The 25794-nt window shown below is 41.4% G+C and overlaps 1 protein-coding gene across 3 annotated transcripts in view; it reads right to left on the bottom strand.

The window, feature by feature from the left end:
* PLXNB2 (plexin B2) overlaps positions 1-25794 on the bottom strand; it is a 250688-nt gene that overhangs the window by 193845 nt on the left and 31049 nt on the right. The window contains exon 2 of one of the 3 annotated variants that reach the window (XM_072920816.1): positions 12979-13052. The exons of the other annotated variants lie outside the window; for them this stretch is intronic. The gene's annotated coding sequence lies outside the window, so the exon portion shown is untranslated. The remainder of the gene's footprint in view (positions 1-12978; positions 13053-25794) is intronic. 3 annotated transcript variants of the gene reach the window in all.

Genomic DNA, 25794 nt, shown 5'->3' on the forward strand with positions numbered 1-25794 from the left:
CAGAAGTGAACAGATTTGACTCCCTAATCTAGCAAAAACCTTGTTTTCTTTGGATTGGTGCGGTTTGGCTGTGTCATAGCTGAGCTGGCTCACTGCGCAGACAGGCAATCTGCAGAGGCGATAAAGGGAAGAATGGGGACAGCACCACTGCTTTGGGCAGTAGGAGCCAGTAGGGGAAGGTGGCTGAGAGGATGCCAGAATTAACATGGAGATCACCAAGCTTTCCTGACCTAGCTAAAAAAGTCTAATAAAACATGTGTTACAGTACCCGAGGCAGACAAACCTATAATGTCCTTTTTAACTGTACACCCAAATCAGGAAAACCTCAATGGTTCAGTGGAAGCTGATCATTCTTCTTTCAATTCTCTCACATCTTCATCTTCCCAGCACAGCCAAATAGGGGGTAGGGTACACACTGCTCTGTGCACTGCAAAACGGCTTCCCCAGCCCTCAGCACTGACAAACAAGCAGAAAGTCACAGGGATGGGCTCTCCAGACATCTTCCAGGAATGTTTTCCTCTCAGACAGGCCAGTCTCAGGGCCAACAAACTCCTGGCAAACATGAAGCATTTCAACTGGATCCTGCTGAATAATCTGTCTAAGGAGAATGTCCAGGGCCTTGCTATGGGAGCAGCTTGGGGGTGGGAGCCCTGCAAAAGCCCAGATGTGGTGAACAGCTGTAGGATCCAGCTCACTTAGAGCTTACAATTTTGTTTCCAACTGAAGCTGGATCAAAACCAAGTAATTTGTCAGCAAAATGTAAACCACTGCCTCACCACATCTGCGGGCACACAAATAGCCACAGTGCTGCACAGGGCTTTTTAACTATGCAGGGCCAAATAAGTCTTCCCCCCTCTCCCCACTAGCCTCACAGGAGCTAATGTGGGAGGGCTGGCTCAACCATGAACCCTCGGGGGAAGGGCTGCACTTCCACTGGGCAGTTGGGCTGTGTGATTTTGGGAAATGCCATCTCCTATGCTAAAAGGATCACATCAACCCACCACACTGAGGGACAATCAGTTTTTGAAACACTTCCCAAAACCTTCTTAAAGGGCTTTCTGGAACACAAGAAGACCTGAAGAATCATCCTACATGTTGTCATAGATTATTACTTCATTTTGTGAGTCTGAATTAGACCTAAAAGTTATTTATTTATTTTCCTAATTGTTATGGGGATAGAAGCCTTCTGTCATCCAGGTTTTTAAAATTAGAGGCACCATGGATAAATTAAACAGGCATGAAGGTATGATTTTAAAAGCAAGTTTTTTTAAAAAAGTAGGTATTGATACATTAAAACCTGAAAGTTCTTTTCAAGACATTGCACTTCATAATCAAAACCTTCTTAGAATTTTCATTAAAAAATAAAATTGCTGATCCAACAAACCATAACAGCTGCAAATTGGGTCTGAAAATAAATACTTATGCATAAAAACCTACTTATTAATATTCTGATGAAGCTGAGACATGCATTTGAATGAAGAAAAGGCACTCCACAAATTAAAAAAACACCCAAAAAACACCAACAGAAGAAACGATCAACTTTCAAGCGAGAATACTCAAGTGGCTTAAAAACTTATCTCAAAGGTGGCCATTAAAGGTGAAAGTGACTTATCAAAACTGGATAATTTGTTTCTTTTTGGCACTGAGGTTGGAAAAAGACTAGGAAAAAAAGATTCCAGGAAAGGTATCACTATACCCTGTAGGAAAAACATACACAAAACAAAAAGGCAACACTACAGCTTTTTATACTCTTGAAATTGAGATCTTGACTGCACCAAACCTGTTAATAGGATGCCTGGAGACAAGAAAGCAAAAAGTATTTTCTCACTCTTGTCAGGACCAGCCTTTTAAAACACTATTTCTGAAAAGTCAAGCTTGACTAGCCAATAGGGTTCTCCTCTCAGGATCCCTCCAGCCCAGCACTGCTGCCTTTGCTGGAGAGCTACACCACATCCTCCTGTCCCAGTGAGACTGTGGTGAAACATTGCACTGCAGGGAATCCTCAGGAGTTAATTTCCTTTCTTTCTTCTACAAGATATCCAGAGCTGTTGTGCACGTCAGCCTTCCCACCTGAATTAGCAGGTTCTGGATCTGGAGAAGTAGCTGGAAATAGCACGGCAGGAAGCCATCAGCCACAGCCCAGAGGGAGGTGCGTGCCCCCACCTCCTCCATGGCCTCTCCCAGAGAAGTGCAGCACCAAGGGGCACTGGGCACCCACCTAAGGGGGCTGTGGCAGGAAGAGAGGAGAGGGAGAACAGGAGATAAGCAGGGTCCTCATGGGTCCTCATGGTCTTGCAAAAGCAAGAGCCTAAGCTACACAATGTGAAGAAGGAGGGAAGCTGTGTGGTGGATGTAGACTCCCAAGCAGCTGGCAGCTTGGGACTTTTGGGGCAGAACAGAGACTCTTTCTCTGCCCTCAGGTCTGAAAGGACAAGACTGGTTCTGTGATATAATAGCCTGAGATGAGGAACAAACTCCATGAGGTGGGGTTTCAAGGCCCACAAGGCCTTAGTGAAGTACAATCACCATAAAGAGGGGCTTGGTAACAGTGGTTGGAGATTACCTTCTCTAGGGCTCAGATCCACCCATCTACTGATGCAAGATGCTGTCATGGGAAATAGTTTATTTGTGGGGTGCCAAATTTGGGATGATGCAAAACTGAAGCTCACTATCCTACAGCTACAACTATCACCCCTTGTTGCTCATCCATGTAGGCAGTGATGATATTGCCACGCTAGACCTGGGACTGAAGAATCACTACAGAGCTCTATGGGTAAAGGCTGGAGTCCAGGCAATGCTCTCTTTGGTCCTAAATGCAAAAATGAAAAGCGCAGGTAGGAGCACATAATTCCTGCCAATCCATGTCTGGCTACAAGATGACTGGTACCTCAGGCAGAGATGTGGCTTTTATGGCCATGGAACTCTCTTGAGCAGCAGAAATTATGAGAGAGATCCACCTAAGAAAACAGAAAGATGCAGAATTGTTGCCCTTTACAGAAAAGGAGCACTCAATTGTGTGGAGCTCATTTATGGGATGGACAATAGCCTGGGTGAATGTTTGTGGGTTGGCATTAAAAGAGAGACCAATGAGGGTGGCACTATGATGGGAGGTTATTGCAGACCACACAGTGAAGAAGTTGACGAAGTGTTCTGTAAACAACTCTAGAAGTCTCTAGACCACAGACCCTAGTTCTCTAGGGAGACTTCAACATCTCTGAACTTGAAGAGGAAAAGGCAGCCCAAAAAAGATTTATGGAAGGTGGCAGGGACAGCTTCTTAACACAAATGCTAGTCGGGCCACAAGGGATGACACTCTCATGGTGGTTCTTAGGGTTACTGTGGTATGTCTTAATGAGATTAATTAGTATCCAGTAATATGCATATATAAAAGAAATATCAAATATACATACAGACATGGTTAGATCAACAACACTACATTTCACATATACACAACTTGTTTCTTGCCTTCAAATAACTTACTTGTGTATTCTGGAAATGTGGTTTAAAGGAGTAAGAGATTCATAAACTGAGTGCAAAATCTAGTCACTTTCCTTTTAAAAAAGCTGCCATCTAATCTTCCAATTATCTGTTTCAAGGCCAACAAATCAGACCAAATCTTTCTGTTACATAGCAAAAGGAAAACCTCTATTCAATATTTAGTCATGTAACTTCAGTATAGAATACAAATATAGCAAAACTATCCCCTTTTCAAAGGCTTCAAACCAGTCATTAGTGCAAGAATTACTTTAAAATTAGAGAAGGTCTCCAACAGTAAACAAACTACATCTTCTGTAACATATTGAGCCCTCATTGTTAGGAAAACACAGCTGTTAAGCATTACCTGAAGTAATTCAGCTAGGGAACTCAAGTAGTTTAAATTAGCCAAGTCCTCAAATAGACTTGCACACCCTCTAATCATGACACAGAGTATCAGAGGACTCTCAGGGTTGTTAATCTACATAATTTCCCACTTGTAGTCAACAAACTCAGACCTTATTTGAAATAGTTTTTATTATTATTGGCATTTCTTTAAAAGAACACTTTTCTGCCAACAGGCATAAGAAAACCGTAGCTAATGGTTTTCATATGTAAAGCCAAATAACACATGTTCATTGGACAGCAACTGTCTCGCTTTTGAGGTATCTTCACAAGCTAGAGTGACTTGCCTCTGGAGAATAAGGGATGAAACAGATCCAAGCCACACAACCATGCGCAGTGTCAGCAGTTACCTGGTGGGAACAGTGCAGACCCTGCAATGGGAGCCCTGTAAACTGGCAATGCACCTGCAACAGCTGTGCCATACTGCCAGAAACCACCACTGCACTCTCTGCAGGCCTGCTACCTCTTGTTTTTAAACCGTTCCTAAGAAAAGCCAGCATGTTATGAGGAGGTTTAATTTCACTCTGGCGGTGCCCAGGTTTGCATTAGAAACTTTGATGGTGTCAAAAGGCAACACAATCAGACAGACAATGCTGGGACAGACAAGGCTGTTTCCCACTCTGCTTCCTCAACACAAATTTCAAATACTGGAATTCCATGGATACTATTAGACAGAACTACATGAGTTCCACTACCTAAAACTCCATCCAAAAGCCAGCCACTGGATGAGAGGAGGAATCATTTCAAATAATTTTTTGTGGAGACCAAACTTATGCTGATCTCAACTTCAAAGACTATACATTACTTTGACAGAAAACAAAGGTCCAGAGAAAATAACAAAATTCAACTATCTGAATAGTTTCTCAAAAATTAAGGGATTTATTTTCTGACTATAATGCAAGAGATTAAGCAGATCTGAGAACAGCCAGAAGAACATACCAGAACTGAATTAATTATGGATTTACTTCGTAAGAAAAAAAAATACTTGAAGAGCTCATTTTCAGTTGAGTTAATTGGGAAACATGTATATTACAGTGGGGATCCATTTTTCTCCTGTTGGGAGAGCGTCAGTCAAAGTCCCACCACATTCTTAGTAAATACCACCATGAATCAAGGAAGGAACAAGCCTGCAGTTTCACTTGCTCAATGGTTCTTTGTTATTGTTGCTGAGTCTGAAGGAAAAGAAAAACTTAAATGGAAAGCTCCAAGGAAAATAAAGACTTAAATGAAATTTTTTTTCAAAATAGACAGACACCTTTGAAAGCAAGAGAGGCAAATTACAGCTAGGGCCCACAGGGAAACTCAGCTCCTTCAGCATGAAAGTGAACAATGCATCTTTGTGCAACGGAAAAAGATTTCATCAGTCTGCTTTGGAGGAGAGCACAGTTATCTCTTACACCACAGTACTGAGAGGACAGGCAGCAGAGCTTTACAGCCTTACTCCATGGAAGGGGTCCTCTGAGTACAGTGATGACTGGAGGCACTGTCCTTCCTCCTCTTCCACAGGGATTAGTTCCTACACCTTCCACACCTCTGCTAGAAGTGACCCCTCTTGCCATGGCAGTGCTTTTTGTAGTACTTCAGAGATGCTAGAGCAAAGGCATACAGACAGCTCAACAGACAGATGAGACTGAAGTTCACAGCAGGGTCCTGGCAGCACTCTCTGCTTACACTGCTGATGTGTCCTTGCTCCACAGCCCATCATCAGCTGTGCTGCATGGAAGCAACTCAACTCACAAAAAGGCTGCCAAAAGTAAGGGGAAAAAGCCCAGGCTAGATCAGTTCTGTGAAAAACTATTAAAAGAGTATAAAGGAAGGATATGTGTCTTTATGGTTTGTCTCACACACTCAGACAGACACAGGACAAAAATTCTGTCCCACAAAAAAACAGTTTGAGTTGGTGGTGAACTTCACTGGGGACAGAGAAGAAGTTAGAAAAGCTGAAAATTTTCCCTCTGGTTTTGCTGATGAAGGATACAGAAAGTTGTCAAATTCCTCATTCTGCAAGTACCACCATACAGTGGCCTTCCAGCTCACAATGCTTCATGAATCACAGAATCTTTAAGGTTGGGGAAAAACCTCTACAATCACCAAGTGTAACCATTAACCCAGCACCACTACATCTACCACTGAACTGTATAGCCAAGTGCAACATTTACATGCCTTTTGAATGCTTCCAGGAATGGTGATTTCCCTGGGCAGTCTGCTGCAATACCTGATCACATTTTCAGTGAATAAATTATTCCCAATATCCATTTGAATCCTTCTCTGGTGCAATTTGAGGTAACTTCCTCTCATCCTGGCACTTGTCACCTGACAAAAGAGACAATCCAATGAATTACCTCCTCTTCTGAATCCATAGTCATGCATGCCTGCACCATGCCAGAAGAGCACTCTCATCTAACTACACTATAAGAAGATCAACAGACCCTTTTATATCTTTACCCTGACTTAATTCCCTGTTGATGACTGCATTTGTTGTTAGCTTGAGGTTCTCCAGAAAGCATCAGTTGGCTGTTCTGTGGATCAGCTTCTCATAGTACCAAGTTTTGTTTTCAGGCACAGCCACATGCTTGCTGTTCTCCACCCACCAAGGTTTATACTGAGGTGAGCTCAGTGTTCATCTTCTCTAAAATAATGTGTTCTCTGAACATTCAGAGAGCAAATTATGGCCACCAGCTGTGACAAATCCTCCTGGATCCCATAACCACATACCACAGCTAAGAATGCACACAACAACACAGCCTTCAGTTTGAAGTACACACTTCCTTGGTGATATTCTTACCCAACTTATTCAAGCACAGATCAGGAGAAAAGATTTGCCATAATGCAAGTCACAAGCACTAGTCACAGCTTGTAGCCAGACACCATCTTCCAGCTTCAGTTCCACCAGCTGGAGCAGTGACTGTCTTCAGCGGAGTGCTTGTCCAGGCCCCATGTGGATATTACCAACCTTCAAAGCTTCCAGCAGAGCCATTTGGATGATGCTCCCTCCCTTGCCTGTATCTGCCAAAACTAGCCAGGTATGTGAAGACCTATTACTCACATTATCCCTGCTAATTCTGACCAGCTGACAGAGTTGTCACAAGAGGAGCTGTCGTCTGCCCAACAGCTCTTGTGTCAACTCTTGTTTCTCTGGAGGATGAGAGAAGAATAAAAGCAAAACTAGATATACACCTCCATGACCAAAGGGGAGCACCTCTCACCATCAGCTAGGGAATGCTGGCAGCACAAGATGAGTTATACCTACACGCAGTAAAGGAAGGGAACAACTGCAAAATCAATGAAGTACAGGAAAGACCTGAACTGACTGTGTGTAGAGAAACTGAGGTATGACACTTTCCCTAGAGCAGCATGAGGAGGCTGTGGAAGAACTTAACCTTATACCAGCTTCCTCAGGTAGACAACAAATATATGAGTGGTTGTGGAAGCTACCCTTTCTAATTGGAAAAGCAGTGTGGAGAAGACACAGGGTAGAGAAAAAATAGAATTTATTAATTGGAAAAAGGAGTAAAAGCTGAGTAGTCCTGTATACTTGTAGTCCTGTCATAAACAACTTTCCCCCAAAATCTCCTCAAACTGCTTCTGTGCCAATCCTATTCTCTCTCCAACTACTTCTATTTCTTAAAGCAATGCCCCTAGCCCCCTGTAATAAGAAAAACTGCTAGTGCCAAAAAGCATATAAGTAGTGGAGTGGTGAGGAAGTGATTAAAACCAGAACAAGTGTATGCACTTGGGGAGAAAGTGTTCACTGCTTACAACCCGGAGAAGGTCATAAGGGACAGTGGCACATAATCAAAGAAATGATAAATGGATTTGGCATGTGCATTAACTTCTTCTTGGTAAAATCCCATGATGACTTTTTCTGGCTTTTATTACTATGTATGCACAAATCCAAAACACACATGCTGTGTTGATCCAATCCACAACCACAGTGCTTTTACGTGTCCATTTTTGTTCAGTTCTGAGGTCTCATTGCTTCCTCTTTTCTCCTGCAGAAGTAAAAACCTTCTCCCTTTCTCGCAAGCAAAACTCTTCCTGAATTCCTAAAATTCTGTTTACTCATAAATGCTTCCCAGTCTCTATACTTGGTGAGCAGAAAGCAGTAAGTTCTGTGAAGGATTTAAACTGAGAGAGATGGGGAGAGAGCACAGCAGTGCTTAGGCATGTTTCTCACACACTATCACAATGGTTGATCCACACAGCATGCTGAGTATGTGCAGGGCTCCTCTCCTCCCCTTCTGTGGTTTCAGTTTCTAAATGGATGACTCTAACTACAAATGTATAATGGGTTTGAAAAATAATCTTATCCAGGGCAAATGGAAAACCAAAATCATCAACTTTGGAAAATGAAGGGTTCTACTAAAAATAGCTGCGGTATTTCTGGTTTTGCAAAACCAGTATTTTCAAATAAGTTGGGGACTAATGTGTCTCAGTGGCCACTTCCTGAGTTTTAAGACAGATAGCAACAGTCTCCTTCTCCTTCCTATCAAAAACCAGCAGAATGAAATCAGTAAATGCAGACAATTTAACTCCTCCATGATAAGCTGACCAATGGTACTAACAAGACAGGCAAGAACCACACCAAATATAGAACACTGTTCTTTGGGATACCCACAAAGAACAGCTGAAAAATGGGAAAGAAGGCAACTGGAGAGGCATAAGGACTGGAAAAGACTGAAGAGGGGACCAGAGTAGCAGAGACTCTTTTCTGAAGCTCAGGGGAAGTACTAGAGGCATGGGGAACTTAAACCTCCTTAATTATTAGATTGTAGCAACAGAAGACGTAATAGCTTTCCCTTCTGAATACTTGGAATATGAAGGAATAATAAAACTTTTAGGCATCTGCTGGTAAGGCAAAATTCACAGTGAATAGGCACCATTTAGTCCTCAGACATGGGGCAGGAGTGACAGCACAGCATTACCCCCCAAAACATCTGCCTCCTGGGAGAGTCGGTGGTGTGCCACCCAGCTTCCTCAGAGTGGGGAAATTGCTGCTTTCCTCCTGCTTGTCTGTTTTTTTTTATTTCACTCTATAGTTTTATAAAACTCAGAATCTGCCAAAACCCCAAGAAATGGAACTCAGAAGCTTAAGAAAAACAAAGGAAAGCTTCAGTCTCCACAGCTAAACTGTTATGCCAAAGTGCATTTTATATAATTTTTTTAAAATTACTAGCTCCAGAAATGAAACCTCATAGCTTGATAGTTGAAGTATGACAGTTTGACTATTAATGTATCAGAAAAAAATAGCTTCCCCAAAGCATGGGTCACATGAAAAGAAAGGGCAAAGACTATTTTTTATAAGTAGTATTTGGTAGCAAATGTTAAAAAAAGTCAAATACCTAATTATCTTATTTGAAGAGAGGAACAGCTGGTATTTTTCAGTGAAGATAAACATCCAGAGTCTATCCTTGCTGTTTGAGAGTTGATCTTTTTTCTTCACAGGCTTTTCTGAAATTAGCCATTGCCTTACTTGGCAGCAGAAGAGGAAGCTACTGCTAAGAATCAAGTAATTAATTCTTAAGTTCCAAGAAAGGTAATATTAAATATGCTTATCTATATATTTTTCTGAATTATGTATGCATGGAAAGGATAGGAATTCTGATGAAGCTGTGGGGGGAAGGGAAGGGAAGGGAAGGGAAGGGAAGGGAAGGGAAGGGAAGGGAAGGGAAGGGAAGGGAAGGGAAGGGAAGGGAAGGGAAGGGAAGGGAAGGGAAGGGAAGGGAAGGGAAGGGAAGGGAAGGGAAGGGAAGGGAAGGGAAGGGAAGGGAAGGGAAGGGAAGGGAAGGGAAGGGAAGGGAAGGGAAGGGAAGGGAAGGGAAGGGAAGGGAAGGGAAGGGAAGGGAAGGGAAGGGAAGGGAAGGGAAGGGAAGGGAAGGGAAGGGAAGGGAAGGGAAGGGAAGGGAGCAAGATTCCTCTATTTTAGAGCTTTTTTCAGAAAAAAATGTCAAACAACACAAATTTTTGAAAAAAGCCCTGCTCATAAGATAAGCTGTCACAGCTTCTGGAGAAGAGTATAAATGAGCATTTTAAAACAGAAGACTTTGTAGACACAGATTGTGTTTTCCACATCAACTGCAACTTTTCCTTTTGTAATTTATACCGCAATTTGAAAATGCCAATTGAAGGGTTATGCAAGCTTCTGCTGTGAAAAAAAAAAAAAAAAAAAAAATTGGAAGGTGCTTCCACATTTCTCTCTAAATTAAGATGAAGCAAAGAGATGAAAAATATTTTAATTAATGGAATTTCTAAAAAGCCTTATTTTCAATGAAATTATACAGTGGCTGTCTTCTGTGATCAGCTTTATGTTCTTGATTGAATATCTCAGCTTGTTTTTTTTCCTACTGATCAAAACTATACCCACCCAGGTCTTCCATGTTCATACACTAATCTTTCAGATGCCAATCTTCAGTGCCCATATCAACGTTGTTAGCATGAGCAGCTCCTGTGCACTACATGGCTCGTGGCTTTTGAAGATGGCTGAGTGAATCTCACTCATTCCCAGTGTTCCTCTTGGAGGTTATGCACGCCTCTCTTATAGGAATGCTAGAATATACTCCATGCTTTCCTGTAATATCCACTCAAGTAGCCAGTAGTAGGGACCCCAGTGGTAAAGGTCCCCCCTTACCCCATCATGCTACAAGCCAGGATCTTGCACATCTGCACTGAGAGCCAAGCAGAGGTCCCTGCCTGCCTTGTCACCCTTGCTCTTTACACCATCTCTCCTCCTTTCTGCAGAAGGCTGTCACAGTTTGGTTCATGCTTGGTGGCTCCTGCTGGAAAGCACAGGGCCCAATGAAGAGTGTAATGCAACTAGTAGTGTGAGCAGCTGCTTCCTAGCACATGCCTGCCAGCAGATATAGGTGAGGAAGCCAAGAATGTGTGTGTATAGAGGCACATATGTTACCACTCTCCTTCCTATTGTCCTCCCTGGCCAGCTAGGTCAGGAGTCAGCAGCAGGGTGCCAGCAGGGTTTGAATGGGGTACAGCAGGATCGAGGGCTCAGGGCCAAGGGATCAGAAAGAGGCAGCATTTCCTGGCTCCCATGGGGTTTTCCTAGGCACAAGGCATGATGGCCCCCAACAGCATGATGTCTCTTCAAGGGACAAGATTTCTCAACTCTTGAGTTTACAGGCATAGCCTTTATGGGTCAGCCTCTCATTTGAGAAAGCAAAACCTGGCATAGACCTCTGAAGAGACTGCCAACCTACAGCTGCTAATTTATGAATTACTAATTCATAAATGTAGAGCTTTGGGGAGGTCTCTTTGTCAGAAAAGCAGCACAGACTGTCTTTTTCTGACAAGCAGAAGCAGTACAGCAGGGAGTTGGAGGAGTTATGAGACACACCCCACTCCCTGGTCTCCAGCACTCAAATGTGTGGGTTTTGGTTTTTTTTTTTCCTACAATGATTCAGAGGCACCACTCAGCTGCCTGACGTGCTAGACTTAGGACTACTGCAGCACCTCATGAATATCAATCCTCTCCCACCCTATTCACCTTCATCAAATGAACATCAAAGACTCTCCTGAACTGCTTGGGAGGGAGAGTTAACATTTACTGTATATTAAATGTGAACTGGATACACTGAAGTTCACCTTTGCTTTTACATACAAGTCAGAAGGTTGAATCATACTGGGACAGGACTGACCTACTCAGGTTTTGCTCAAGTTATTGAGGTTGCTTAGTTATTCCTTTTAAACCAGACTCTTAAAGAGTCTGGCAGACAAGGCTGCAGGGGAGCTTCAATGTTTCTGAAAATCTCATTAGGCATCTAGCTGTAACCTGAACCCACAGCCTTAGCATACAACTATTCGACCTTTCACTACTACACCCATGTTCTGCAGAGGAGATGCTATTGTGAGAGCTCTGCCCTGTCTCCTGTGAACTTTCTCAAACAGCCACATTACACATCCTGAGGCACTGAGAAACTCCTGCATTGCAAGAAGAGAAGACAATATAGACGATTTAAAGAGGGCTCCTTTCAGCTTCTAGTACCTGGGATTAGATATACAATCATTCTGGGTTCAGAAAAAGATTGGACACTTCCTGATGCTTAGACCCATTTATTCAGAATTAACTGCATGTCTCTATACTCAACTGAGACATCTTCTGCACAGCCAGTCCTTCTGCCAGCAGCTAACTAAGCCTCAAGGATGGAGGGAAAGAAGAGAGAATGAAGAAAGCTGCATTTTTGCCTTGTCTGCCAGACTTCTCTCTAAGACTGAAAACCTAACTTGCAAAGAATGAGTTTTCTTACATAAACATTTTCAAGTTAAGAGTACAGCAAATACTAGTCCCCAGCCCTGCAGCAGCAGCTTCTGCTAGGGCAGATGTAGGGATCATAAAACCAAGGGAGAGAAAAAAGTAAATAAAAATCTTGATTCCTTACATTCTTGAGTCCTACAAGGCAGTGTAAGAGCACAACAGGATTCTGAACCGCATATTTGTATTTTTCATGCTAAAGGCAAATGAACCACCCTAGACACTGACTCCTGCACACTCAGGACAGATTATAAGCACAACTCGCTCACCACTGGCACAACCCCCCAACTTTTAACAGTCAGTTTATTTAAAACCTGCAAGCTAGATTTGAGCCTTCTGCACAGAGAGGTCTAGTATGCCAAGTTGCAATCCAAAGTGACTCTTACTACCAGACTATAAACCCCAGAAAATAGGGCTAAGAGTTCATTATGAAGCTGGTGACAGACTCCTAATTATAGTGGTGCTATCAAGCATGATAAAGGCTGGTTGGTTTTATTATAGTCTCATCCAAAGACTTGTTGGATGCTGGATTAGCTCATCTTTTCATTCCTGTTGAACTGCCATATGTTTCTTTTTCTCCTTTATGTAGCATTTGGCAGGAGTTATTTGTCAGCACTTAGAAAAAGAAAACATGTCTGCAGAAACTTGATTTCTAGTTCTTTCCATGCAAAGTTTCGTGTTTTACCTGTTAAAACCTTAGAAATTGCATTTTTATGTCTAAAGCAAAACTGGATAATAAAAAGTTAGCATTAAAACATGAACTACAGACAGTCTTAAACCATCCTGATCACAATACTGTAGTGTAACATCTCAGTATACTTTAAAGAAACAGATACCTCCATAAAAAGCTGTCTCTTTCTCACTCCCCTTCCACATCAATTCTGCCTGATTTCATATCCACTTCAAATATCTGCAAGTAAATCAGAGCAAAATGCAGTATTTTACTAACAGATTTGATTATTTATTCATCACTACCACCTACCAGCATTGTTGCAAAAATCCAAGTTACACAGAACAAGTCACAGGAATAAAAACAATATTAATTCAGGCTTTTTAAAAAGCCTTACACTTTGCAGCTGTAAATCCACTGAATGTCACAGGCTTGGCTAATATACCATAGGAGAAAGGATTTAATTGCTTCTAATGCCAGATATCAGAGAGTTGGGAAGAATTAAGCAGCACCTGTATGGAGACAAACCTGGAAACCAGAACAGTACTGTGGCTAGACAGGAAAGAGAGCTCCAACAGTCATTTCTTGACTTCATAGACTTTGGAGAAAAACAGAATCACTGGCAGAGCTTCACAGAGGTAGCCAGAGGAGAGGCGGATTATTTCACCTGTGCATCAAAAATGCTCAGAAAAGGTGGGGTAGGTGACACCATCAGCTTCATATATGGAGCAGAATTCAGCAACAGATAAGGATTTTACTGCCCCATGTCATTTGAATCAGACACACTTAGGGCATCACTTCCCACTTCCCTTCCTCCCTTCCCTCAGCTTCCTCTTCAGTAAGAATGCTTCTGTGATGGCAAACAAGGTATTCTGAAGGCATTTCCTGTAAGTGACATACCCCCCAAACAAATGTCACGGGCTCATCTCCAGATGGAAAGAAACACAGATTATTTCAGAGGAAAAAAAAGAAATGGCCTTGAAAGGCCACAAAAAGTGACCTGGGGCAAGATGATGAGAACTATAGAGCACTTGTGAGAAAAGGAAGGTCACCTGTCACAGTTGCTATTCAGCTCTGCTAAGTGGTTTTATTGATGGGTCATTAAAGGATTCTTATCCACCTTCAGCCTCAAAGGGGTTTTATAAAACAGACAATCAGAAAAAAGAAACAACCAACCAAACAAAATTGCCTTAGGTTTAAAGTGTCTTAGCCTGATATCATTATGCACCGAGAAGTGCATAATGAAGGTACGAATTTTAATTAAATTTTATTTTTAAATTTAAGTACAGTCTTCCTTCAGCCATGCCTCATCACCAAAGGAAAGCTCATGTCTTTGGATAGCTGAACCTCACCATAATCCAGTTTGCCTGAAAATAAGTAGTATAATTGATTTAATGATTCTCTGAGCCCTTTGGTGTAGGCTTTTGGCTGTCCCACCATTTGCAGGTGTAGATATGTAGTAGATAAAGATTAATGTTTCTGTTCCAACCCAGAGATGCTGAGCCTGCCAATTTTGGGAGCTCTGCAAAACAAGCTGTGAGATGCTCCCACAGTTTCAATGTAAGTACTCTAATAGGAAACTGAATGAATAAGACCATTTTGATGGCTAGGCCATAGCCACTGTAAGCAGTGGACTGGCAGCGTAGTTAAAAGCAGACAGATTTCCTTGCTTTCCCTTTCTTTTTTCCTTCAGACACTGGAAGTGAGTGCTGTAGGGAGGGGCTGAAATTTCACCAGCACCTGCAGTAACATGCAAGTGTGAGTAGCACCCAGCTTCAACAGTGTCTTTATAAAATACCATAGAATAAGTAAAGAGCCACATGTTACTGGTGAAAAGCCTAAATTGAACAAGACCAAAAGTAATTTCAGTGTTGATTGCCTGTAGTGTTCTATGATAAACTATGTGATTTCTGCCATTACATCCAGAAAAAACCCAAGAAACTATTGGCAAGCACTATTAATAAATTTGATTTTTGCCTTGCTTTTTGTAGCTTAACAGATGACAGTTACAAGGAATGCATTAAGCTAACTGATACTGTGAACAGTGTACAGGGGCATACACCTCTATTATCTATAGGGACCTCTACATAAATTATACACACCTTAAAGCTCCCAAAAGCACTCAAAAATTGTCTTGTAGACACACATTTAAATCTTTCATACCCCTCCTCTGTGTGCCCCAGGCTCAGTCAAGAGCCATAGGGAATTGGGCAGTGCATGTCCCCAGTGTCTGTGCACAGACCCAGGCTCCAGGGCCGGGTAGGAACCAGTTTCCCCTCTCTGAAGACTCTCTCTCACCAGACTTGCACAGCTTGCAGGCATCACCTCTATGAAAAAATCAGCTGCCATGAATTAAAGACCTGCTAGCTGGTGTTAACTGAAATGTTTCCAGAACTTGCACATCAACCTGTTTTGGTCAATATTCAAAGAAAAGGCACAAGCATCTGTGACAGAAACTCCCCTCTGTTGCCAAATCCTACCCCTGAGCTAAAAGAAAAGGTCACTTAAATTTAACAGGACTAACAAGGTATTTTCTCAGTCCTCTTTCTCAAAAATAGCTGAGTTGCTCTGCCTAGATGCTGTTTTTTCTTTTCAAACAATAATAACAGAATATTCAGCAAGAGGCAGACACCAAGTTAAAGAAATGTCAATGCAAGCTTTTAAAAATTGGCAAACTTGTAAGTGGCTGAAAACAGAGTCTTATAATGGGAAGTGTCAAACAACCTTGATAATAGGCAGCATTACCAGTCTGCTCTGTAATTCAAAATTATGTTTTATTATAGTGTTAAATATGCCTAAGCTCCCTTTACCAGTCCCACCATTGCCAGCCCAAGAGCAGCTGCTGGCCAATGGCAAATTAACAAGTTGTAGTTTTCATGGTGTAGACAAGAGGATAGTTGTTTCTGGCTTTCAGCAGTTGGAGCAGGTTCATCTCAGCAGTTTTTATAGAGCTGAGCATGTTGGCATATGGCCATTAACACATTTCTCAGGTGGCTCCCTGCAGTAATAAGGTGGCCTGAACATATGAGAAGTAATATCAAGCCAGGTTTTTCCAGAAGCTGGTGTAAATGTAGTCAGCAGGTGATCTTGAAGAAAGTACTACAAAAGTACACACATTCCAGAGTTTTTGCTATTTTGGAAAACAAATTATAACTCCAGCTGACACTCAGGAAGCCCGGGACCTTTACTGTATCACAGGATGATATTTACATGATCAAGTTCAGGAAGGGGTCTGGGGACATTTCTTCAAAGTAAGAAGAAGTCTGCTTCTCTGTTTCCTTCAGGAGAATGAATGACCATTACAGAGCCAAACCGTGAAGACTATCAACCTTTTCCTGAAAAAGATGAGCCACCTGAGTTCTCAGCCTAAAAGACTGTCACTTTTCAAGAAGTCAGAAGTTTTTAACAGCCTCCAAGAAGCTCTTCAGATGAATCATGCAAAAGGGCTTTTTCCAAGGTGCCAGAATTGCATTACACCAACCAACCTTTCACCACCCAGGGCCAGTCTGTAAGAAAGGCAGCCAGTTCTAAGTCTAAAATTGAAACTACAGCTCACATTGTTCCTACAGAATAAAAAAAGGAGGAGATGGACACGACACCCTTCTCGGGCTGCATGCCCTGGGGAAGACAGATTTTGGCCATTGCAACAACCCTGGAAGCAAATCACTACCTTGGGTGTGCCAGAGAGCAGCTGCCCAGCGCCAGCAGCACAGAGGGTAACGCTTCACATGAGGATAGACAGGAGAGCATGAAAGATGAGTGGTTGCTGTCAGCACTGGGCTGGGCACCCACTGGCATCTCTCCCAGACAAGTCGCAGCAGGGAGCTGAGGCAGTTGTTGGCACAGCATCACAGTGACACAAACATGACCATATCCCCTTTTTCTTGTCTCCCAGTTAACTCCCTCAGCCACTTTCACACTTTATTCTTCCCTCCACACATCAAATGGTCCCTCTTGGGGGCCAAGGTTGAGACACGGTGATGATTTGGGGCTGTGACATAAGATCCCAGAGGAACCAGGGCTGCACCATGTCATTCAACCTTCCATTTCTATATCTCCAAAGTGAGACTAGCAGTCCCCACCGGCACAGTTACAACAATATATTTTCAAAACTTCAAAGCATCCACATATAACAGTAAAGGATCCACAGGAAGATTCTGCTAGCAGTATATAAAAGCAAAAAGAATGGATTAAAATCAACCATGCTGCTCAGCACAGCAGTTCAGTCAACTGCGCCTTTCACCCTGGGGATCTCAGGGGGTGCATCCCTGGGTAGTGGGACAGAAACCACTGCAAACACAAGCAGGTGCTGCCCCAAAGGTGGTGAGCATTGGTTTCATCACACTAGCACACAGGGCCAGGGGCCAGTTTCCAACTACTGGTAGTGCTGGCTTCTTTTTTACCTGGTACATGCACAAGTTGAAATGCAAAGTGGGCACTTGATGTTTTTCAGAGAGATTAAATAATCTTTTGATCTTGAGAACAGAGGGCAGCATCTTCAGAGGATGCATGTGCATCTTTTTCTGATGATCAAATCCCTTTGAGGTATCTTAGAGAGGACATGTTCAAAACACCTCAAGTCTCAGGCTGTTTGGCTAATCTAGATTCCAGAAGTCTTGTCTGTATTCAGCAAAAATATTATTTGTTTCTTCAATATCTCTTACAGCCTCTCAGCTACAGTTCCCCCATCTCAGGAGCAAACTCTGCTTTTCTGATTCTTTCTGTATGTCTTCCAAAAACAGAATCTTTTACTAATCAATTCTCCTACCACTTCTCCCAAAGGAACAGCTCAGCATCTCTGTGGCTTCAGAGACACTTGTTGCAGGATTCCTGCTGTCCATGAACAATATGGAAGAGTGAGGAGAAGGGAGAAACAAGCTGTTTTTTCATAGGAGGTAATGGAGATAATGAAATAGATCCAAGTTGGACTAAAATCCAAGACTGTCCTGCAAGAAGGAAGCAGTAGAAAATAACTTTTACAAATTGTACCACCATGATAGTAGGACAGAGACTCACTAGACTATTCCTTCTCAGGGAATGCAGCAGCCTGGATTTCTCTTTTAGATTCCAGGTAACTCTTCCATGTACAGTGACTGATGGCTACCATTTAGTTCTGAACTTGTCACTTCTACTCTTCAGAAAACAGTCTTATTAGAAAAATAGCCTTATGAGGCAGAGAAGCAAAAAACTGCAGTCCTTCTATATAGAGGCCCTAACAAGTATCAAGTGCTGTGACTGAAGGAGTAGCTGTGCACTAAGACTTTAAGCAGCAAACGTGGCTTAAGGAATTCCCACAAATGGCTCTGTATGATTTGACATCAGCTGTGCCCATTCTTGTACTATGCATTGTTCATTGGTACCTGAGGTAGCGTGGAATTAAAAAAATAGACAAAACTATAAGGTTGCTTATATTTTAAAGTAAATTAATAAAGCATCTTATTTCAATTGTCTCTGGCCATGCAAGCACTGATAGCAACAGAAGAAGACATCCTCCTTAGGATGACCAGTAGAAAGGCATTGAGGGGAAAGTTTAAGATATTCCAAGACCACAAAGAGATGTGAAGGTGGAACACGACTGGAACCTGTGTCCTAGTTCTGCCTGTCTGCCTATAGCACTGGTGTGGATATGGCAGAGCAGTCATTTACAGAAACATCTTGCTGTGCTTCAATATGGAAATATTCCTGGTAACTATGCCAGTCAAAACTAAAAATAAAATGTAAGTGTTAGTCATTTGATCTCTGTCCAAAAGCCTGGACAACCCATCGCAGGAAGTTTCTCTGTGAAGCAAGCACAACAGTAATAACACCCAACAGTTCTTGAAGCTATGACTGCTGAGATGGTATTTCTTTCTTATATAACTTTCTCTCCTATAATATGATTTTATATATATATATATATATATGTATATATATATATACACACACACAACACACCTCAGCCTCACAGTATTGATAAGGATTTTTCCTTGCAAACTACTGTTTACGTCAAAGGAGCACTGTCATCAGTGGAGAAGCAACTTGTTCAGGCAGGAAGGGTAAGAGAAAATGACTGTTCGGCATTCAAGGTGGAAAAATAACTACTCTGTCCCAGTTCTTTCACTAAAGAAGTACCCTGCAAATTGAGAGAGCTCTTACTTATAAGATAAAAGTATGTGTGCTGCCACAGGATGCTTTCTATTTGAAATACAGGAAGACTTGGGGGTCAAATTGGGAGAGAGAGGGACATACTCCAGTCCTCTGGCTGTTTTAGGGAAGGCCCCAGCTATAGCTCTGTTAAGAAACTGAAGACACAGTTCAACGAGTCAAATAAAGTGCTGCAGCAAAATTTTGATGGAGCATATCAGGAAATTTGGGCTGTTTTTTCTGCATGAGAAGAGAAATGAGCAGAGGTAGCACAAGCAGCAGCTCTCAAGTTTCCTCCAGGCCGGGGAGAGCACAGCCACCTCCCAGCTTCCTCCTCCCTCCTCAAACCACAAACTCCTTTCCCAGCATGCAATCTCTCTTCCCACTGCTTTGGCAAGTCTTTCTCTTTCCTTTCTGTGCCTTAGCTCCAAGTTGCCAAGCAAGTTAAAAAAAAAAAAAAAAAAAAAAACAAACAAGGAAAGAGCTGAACATATCTGCAGAAGGATGTGGGGGTTAGGGAGATCCTGTGTCATGTTAACAGACCACAAGTGTTTTGCACAAGAATCACCTTTCTGATATTGCTGGGAAATTATTCACTTGTTTTAAAAATATGGATGCATACCTAATTTCCTCAGATAACATTCCACTGTGTTTCTTTTCTCTCCAGCATACACATCATTAAATATAACAGTCACTCATTAGCAGTGCAAGAACATTATGATTAAAATAAAATGGGAAGTAGAACAGCAAAGTAAATATGCAAGAGAAAAATACCACAGAGCCAATGGAATTAGCACCACTACTCAGCTTTCTTTATGTCTAGATGAAATCTGTTTCAAGATTGAAAGCATTCAACAAGACCAAGTGATGCTAAGAGCAGTAGGAAAGAGTTTCAAAGAACTCATTTGATAAATATCCCTTAATATCCTAAGACTATGGTTAAATTGCAGGTATTAACAGCAATAGCAAGTATATCATGCCACCCTGACTGTGAGCAGGTCAGCATTATATTCTCATCAGACACCTTTCAGAAAAATGGAGAAGCAAATGTGTCCCTAAAGCTGCCATTAGCACAGCATTGGCTGCTGGGTGTATCTGGCTCAGGAGCCCCAACTTTAGCAGTGGCTTTCCATTCACCAGCCTTTTGCTGGAAAACCTGAGGCTTTGGAGACTCAGGCACCCGCTCAACCTGCCACAGCACTATTTCACTTGAGGTTTGGAAGTCAGCAGGTACCATTTTCTGAGAAAGTCACAGAAGACATTATACAGCATTTTGTAAAGTCAAAATGTTGAGCTGTCAGCACAAATCATTTGCTCCCACAAGTTTATAAATGTGAGCCAAGAAGGTGCTAAGGTTGAAGACTTGCTAAATACCACATTATAAGAATATTTCAGACAACAAAACATGAAGTATTTTAGCAATATTTAGGGACTGAAAATAAGTTCACTGTGGAAACTGCAGACCATTTAAGACCTTGATCTTGAGCACCTAAATGTTCATAGAAAATGAAGAACATACAAAATTAAGATACAGAATTCTCAGGAAAATTGTCAATATAGCTCTAGGAAAATCAGACCTATAATCCTATCCAGAAAGTGTCCCCAACCTGACAAATTTAGTTAAAGAAGGCACATGATGTCTTTCAGCAAACTAAGCATCTTATAATAACTAAACAGTTCTATTTAAAAACAGATGCCACAAAGCAGATTAGATAGCTCATAATTCTCAACAATTATCATTCAATCCTTGGAATAACAGCTCCCTTCATCTTCATAGGAAACAAAACCTGAAGCAAAAATCTTCCAGGAATGTGCAAGTCCTAGTTAAGAAAGATAGTGCTGGTACAAATCCATCGTTCCATCAATTTTCCTGTGACCTGAACAAAGGCGCAAGTCAAGTTCAAAGACACGATGACGTGGATCACGAGGAACAATAAACTCAGCTGAGCAGCAGGACTGCTACCGTAACCAAACAAGACCGCACAGAAAGCAGACCCAACATTTAGTTCACAGTGTCGGAATATTATTTGGAAGAGAGTAACGTAAAAGATCGTTAGGGTCACACTTTTTTACCTGCTAGCACAGTCGCTCCAGGGAAGTGGAGAGAGAGAGCAAATGTGATACTCCAACACACAGAGCATCAAAACATCATGTTGAAATTGTGAGATGTAATTACATCATTTAACATTTGACTTCCTAAATTGCGTCTGTTTCTGACATTGACTGCTTGAATCTAACGTCATTACATTGGTAAGTGCTCAGATGGGAGATATACGCTCTATTTAGAACCAGACATAAAGACAGACACTATAGCCAATCCATTTAATTTAGTAGAGAGGAGGTAAAGAGAGGATGATAAAGAGGTAATAAGCATTGTTTGTGCAGCTAATAGATGTTAGGTCTTTTTCTTAGAGTTGATTTGATCAGAGAATGCCAATCCACTGGATCCAGTTGTTCTTAGGAATTTGGCAGATTTTATAAGCACTCCCACACCTCACTGATGAAATAAAACCTTGAGGAAAGACACAGGCTACTCTCCAGTCAATTTTCTTCACAGAATAACCAGGCAAACCAACATTATAGCTACACCTGCATCTGAACTAAAGAAAGAATACAAATTGTCTTTTCAACTCAAAATTAACCATTGCAGACTACTTGATTTTTCCTGTTTTTTCCAGTCAGCCTCTTACCTGTCAGACAGGAATCAACTGCTTCCATGGGTTCCCCTTTGACCTTCAAAGCAACAAGTGCAGGGACTCATTTCCATCAAGACCTGACCCCAACCTCTTCCAGGGCCAAACCAAAAGCCCCTTTTTTGGATAGATAAGCTTTGCTGCTCTGACATTGCTTCTCAAAAAATAATGTTTACCCATATTAAAAACACATCAGGAAAAACAAAAATGTGACTTTAGCACAGGAATAATTGAGGACCATTCAGAAACCATTCAACAGATGTGGCAGAGTAATATAGTGCAACTAACTTCTCTAAAGCCATGTCTTTAGATTCCAGGCTTCATCCTTACTGGAATATGGCACCGAATTTTTAATTATACAGCTATTATGAAGTGGTAATGAGCATTAGCTGATGACTCAGAATAATAATTACTAGGTGGTGTTATCATGAAGGTCCAATTTTAGAAGCCAAGCAGGTGTTACTTTCCTGAATGATTCAAAAATCACAAGCAACCAATCCTCCAGCTAATTGCACACGGAAGCTATGCACATCTGAAATGCCTTTTTTCACAGTCCAAAACAGGTGGAGAAGGAAGTTTTTCCTTTAATGCTGCTAAGCTGATTGGTTGTCAGCGTTCAGAAATAATTCCCCAAGTACAAGATTTGGCTTTTTCATGATGTGTCAAGCATTTCTCTATTAAAAAGGTTAGGTTGCCTTGTCTTGCAGAAAGAAATATTTCAGGCTTGCTTCCACCTAAACCTCCCACAGCCCCCAATTCTGAATGTCAGTCATTTTGCATCAGTAGCAACAGCAGCAATAAATGCCTACTTGTAATTATAGCATATTGGTCTTGACATTACAGGGTCTGTAATAAATGAATAAAATAAATATATAAAAACCCCTTAATTAAAAAAAAAAACCAAAACATTAAAAACTGGGCTATTTTTTAAGTAGTGGAATACATATTTGAAAACAGTAACCCTGAAAAAATGTGCAGAACAGTCTTATAGCTCTGAATTCTGGTAACTTGTTGGAAAAGATCTGCTATAAAGGGCTTCCCTTTTGTCCTGAATTGTTCTCCAGGTTACCCCACTGCACCATAAATTGAATCATGAGAAGATTTCAATGTCTCAGTTTCTAATGAAAAGCCAGCTAACTGGGGATATATCTATGACATTTGTACTACCAAGTCTTTCAACATGAGATTGTTTGTGACAGCAATCTGAAAGTACTCAATCTCACAACTCTCTTCTCTCCTGGGTGCTTCAGTAGTTCTTTTTTCAATCACTTGAAATAGCAATATGATGGAGTTATATGGGACTTGTTACAGGAATGATAGATAGCTGATTAAGCGTGTTTTTTAAAAAAAACCACTGCTTTTCCTTTTGCATATCTTAAATCCTCTCCCACAGCACTGCTACTTAAAACAATTCAATTAAAATTTTGGGTGATAGCATGCTCTTAATTTCTTTATCGAGATAAAGTGTGCAGAAAAAGGATGGTTGGAAAGTCTTCCCACATGATATGGTGATTTTTCTTTTTTGTAAGGGGTTTGCAGGAAGTCAGTGATAGAGGCAAGAAACAACAAAACCCTGGGCATGTTGGGCCATCAGCTGTGACGTGGGCTGGTGGAGGAATCCTGTCTTCCACTGCAAGCATGCCCACGGTGACTAATGCCTTCACACCCTGCAGCATGGGATCACACTCACCCCATGGTTATGTCATTTTTAAAGCATCTGGTGGTAATTTAGAAATACAAAACTAGAAACCAGACAGGCACATACTTGGTAGGTCTACTATTCACAAAAACAGTGATGCAGCCACAGGTAAAACAAATAAATATTGAGGTTCACCCTTCTTTAAATCTGAGCTGGGAAGTTTACCTGTTTACTACCTTGCTTTGAACACCAGGAAAGGAAGAATTATTCACCTGTTACAACTGGCAGTTGAGCAACACAGAAGAGATGTTTGCAGTGGTAGATAGATGAGTTTCATTATTTTGGAACTAGCCTCTTGTACAGAAACGCTGTAGCCATTTTAGATCTTTAGTAAAGCAGATTACTTTATCTATTATCACTGCAAGTAATCTCCACTATATTTACACTATCACATTAGGCAAGCTGCCCTCATGGATGGTATACAACCAATTAAAATGCCACAAGAACACGGAAATCTGAGCTCCTCCAGATCCTTCATGTGCACACACTGCCTCAGAGCGCCTCAGTGGGCTCTTCCACTGGCTCATGCCACCAAACCCACGTGTCAGTCCTCAGCTCTAGAACCCCCAGCAGAGAACTGCAGAGCTATTTATTCTTGCATGTAGTTTAAAGATAGCAACTTTTTATGAAATTAATGACATTTGTTCTCTTGTGCATCACTGGAATGTACTGAAGTGAACTCAATGTAGAGTGTAATTCAGGAAATGTAACTACATTCACTGAAGACACTTAAATGTTTATCTGTAAATATGTTTGTTCCTTATTCCATCAGGATTTGTTTCCATTTCTTTGAGTGCTTGAGCCCCTCATCAGACAACACCATCTCCCTTCAAAGGCTGGAAGCAAAAGAACATGACAGTACTGAACCTGGCCATTTCAGCTGGTGCCCACCTTCACATGCACAACCACCCAGAGCCATCCCTTGCCACTCATTGCTGAATGAGCTCAAGACCCTTTTGAAAAACAGCCCAACACACCCACTGTGATTGTGCCAAGCCACTTTTAATTAAGGCCTCTGGTACCATTTACTTTGATGCACAGCTTTTTGTGTTGTTTAGAAACCTGAGAGCTGTCCTGATAAGACAGAGGAAACATCCTCTAGTCCAGCACACTCCCCTGAGAATAGACTTCATCTCACTTTCTGCAGAGCAGCCCAAACTAGTCATTAGGTTATTTCTGTTTTCAAGGAGACTGAGCACTCCCCGGGGCAATTCAGCTTCCCTAGTTTAGGTGCTTATCTCAGGCTTGCATGAATCACCTCAGCCTCCCTTCTTCCCATCCCCTGATGATTGTTTGCTGTAAATAAACGCAGAGAGCTAGAAATTAGGTGTCTTGCTGAAGACAGTCATGGAAAATGAACCACATTTTAACAGTAGCCAGCAGCATCCACTGAAGACCATTCATTTTTCATGCCAGATATCTTCCCAGATTTCTAAGAAAAATGAGTTTCAGGACTTCCTAAATTGAAAGTTGCATCAAGGCTTTAAAGTTACCAAAGATCTTATTTTCTATGTATGTGCCTAATCTTTTTTCCATATCACTGGCATCGGAAAGCTTCCTGCAGCAATTCAGTGATTTAGCTTTCCCTCAAACAGGAGAAGAGGCAAGAGGGAACTGGACTTTAGGCCTCCTGTCTGGTAATTGTATTGTTTTGTTGAATTGAATTCTATTGTTCCTAGTCTGTACTTTAAAATTACACCATATGTTCTCTCTCATGCCTTTTTCACATCAACCAAAGAGGTTTTTCTAAAAAAAGGTTCTGAAATTATCAGAATTTACCTAGGATTCAAAAATTTATGCATCTATAAAATCACAGGGATAATTATGATTTTGCTCTCTACTCCTCTCCTAGTAGTTCTTATTTTCTATTTACTTTACTGACCACCACTGCACACTGAACTGACATTTAAAAAGTATTATCCACTGCACCTCCAATAGTATGTTGAGGCTTTTTAGCCCCTCAGAAAGAAGGGGATTATTTCCTTTCCCCCTTCATGCAGTATTTTGCATTCCTTGACACTGAATTTCATTTCCCATATTTCCAGCTCTGTGTTGAAAGAGTCTCTGCAAGTAATTTCAGGCAGGTTCAGGTCAGATTATTGTAAATAATCTTGGTATTCTCTCCAAGTTCTATCATCTACTTAAAATCAGATCATTGATGAATATGTTGAACAGCTCCAACAACAGATCTTTGATGGACTAATCCAAGTAATAGCTGCTATAGAACAAGGATGCTAATCAAATACTCAGTTTCTTTGTTTCCTATTTTTAATCGCTTAGCACTTTTTTTTTTCATTCCCTCATAACTGTGGTTCTAAAATATTTCTGTGAAATATAGCTTGTACTTTTATTTTCAAAGAAGCTTCTTACAAAGTACCAGTTAGATTTTTTGTATCCATTTAGTAGCTTCGCTCCAAAACTTGCACAGAATCACAAGAAGCAAACTCCCTTTACAGAAGACAAGCTA

The sequence above is a fragment of the Taeniopygia guttata genome, chromosome 1A, assembly GCF_048771995.1.
Source record: "Taeniopygia guttata chromosome 1A, bTaeGut7.mat, whole genome shotgun sequence".
Classification (NCBI taxonomy): Eukaryota; Metazoa; Chordata; class Aves; order Passeriformes; family Estrildidae; genus Taeniopygia; species Taeniopygia guttata.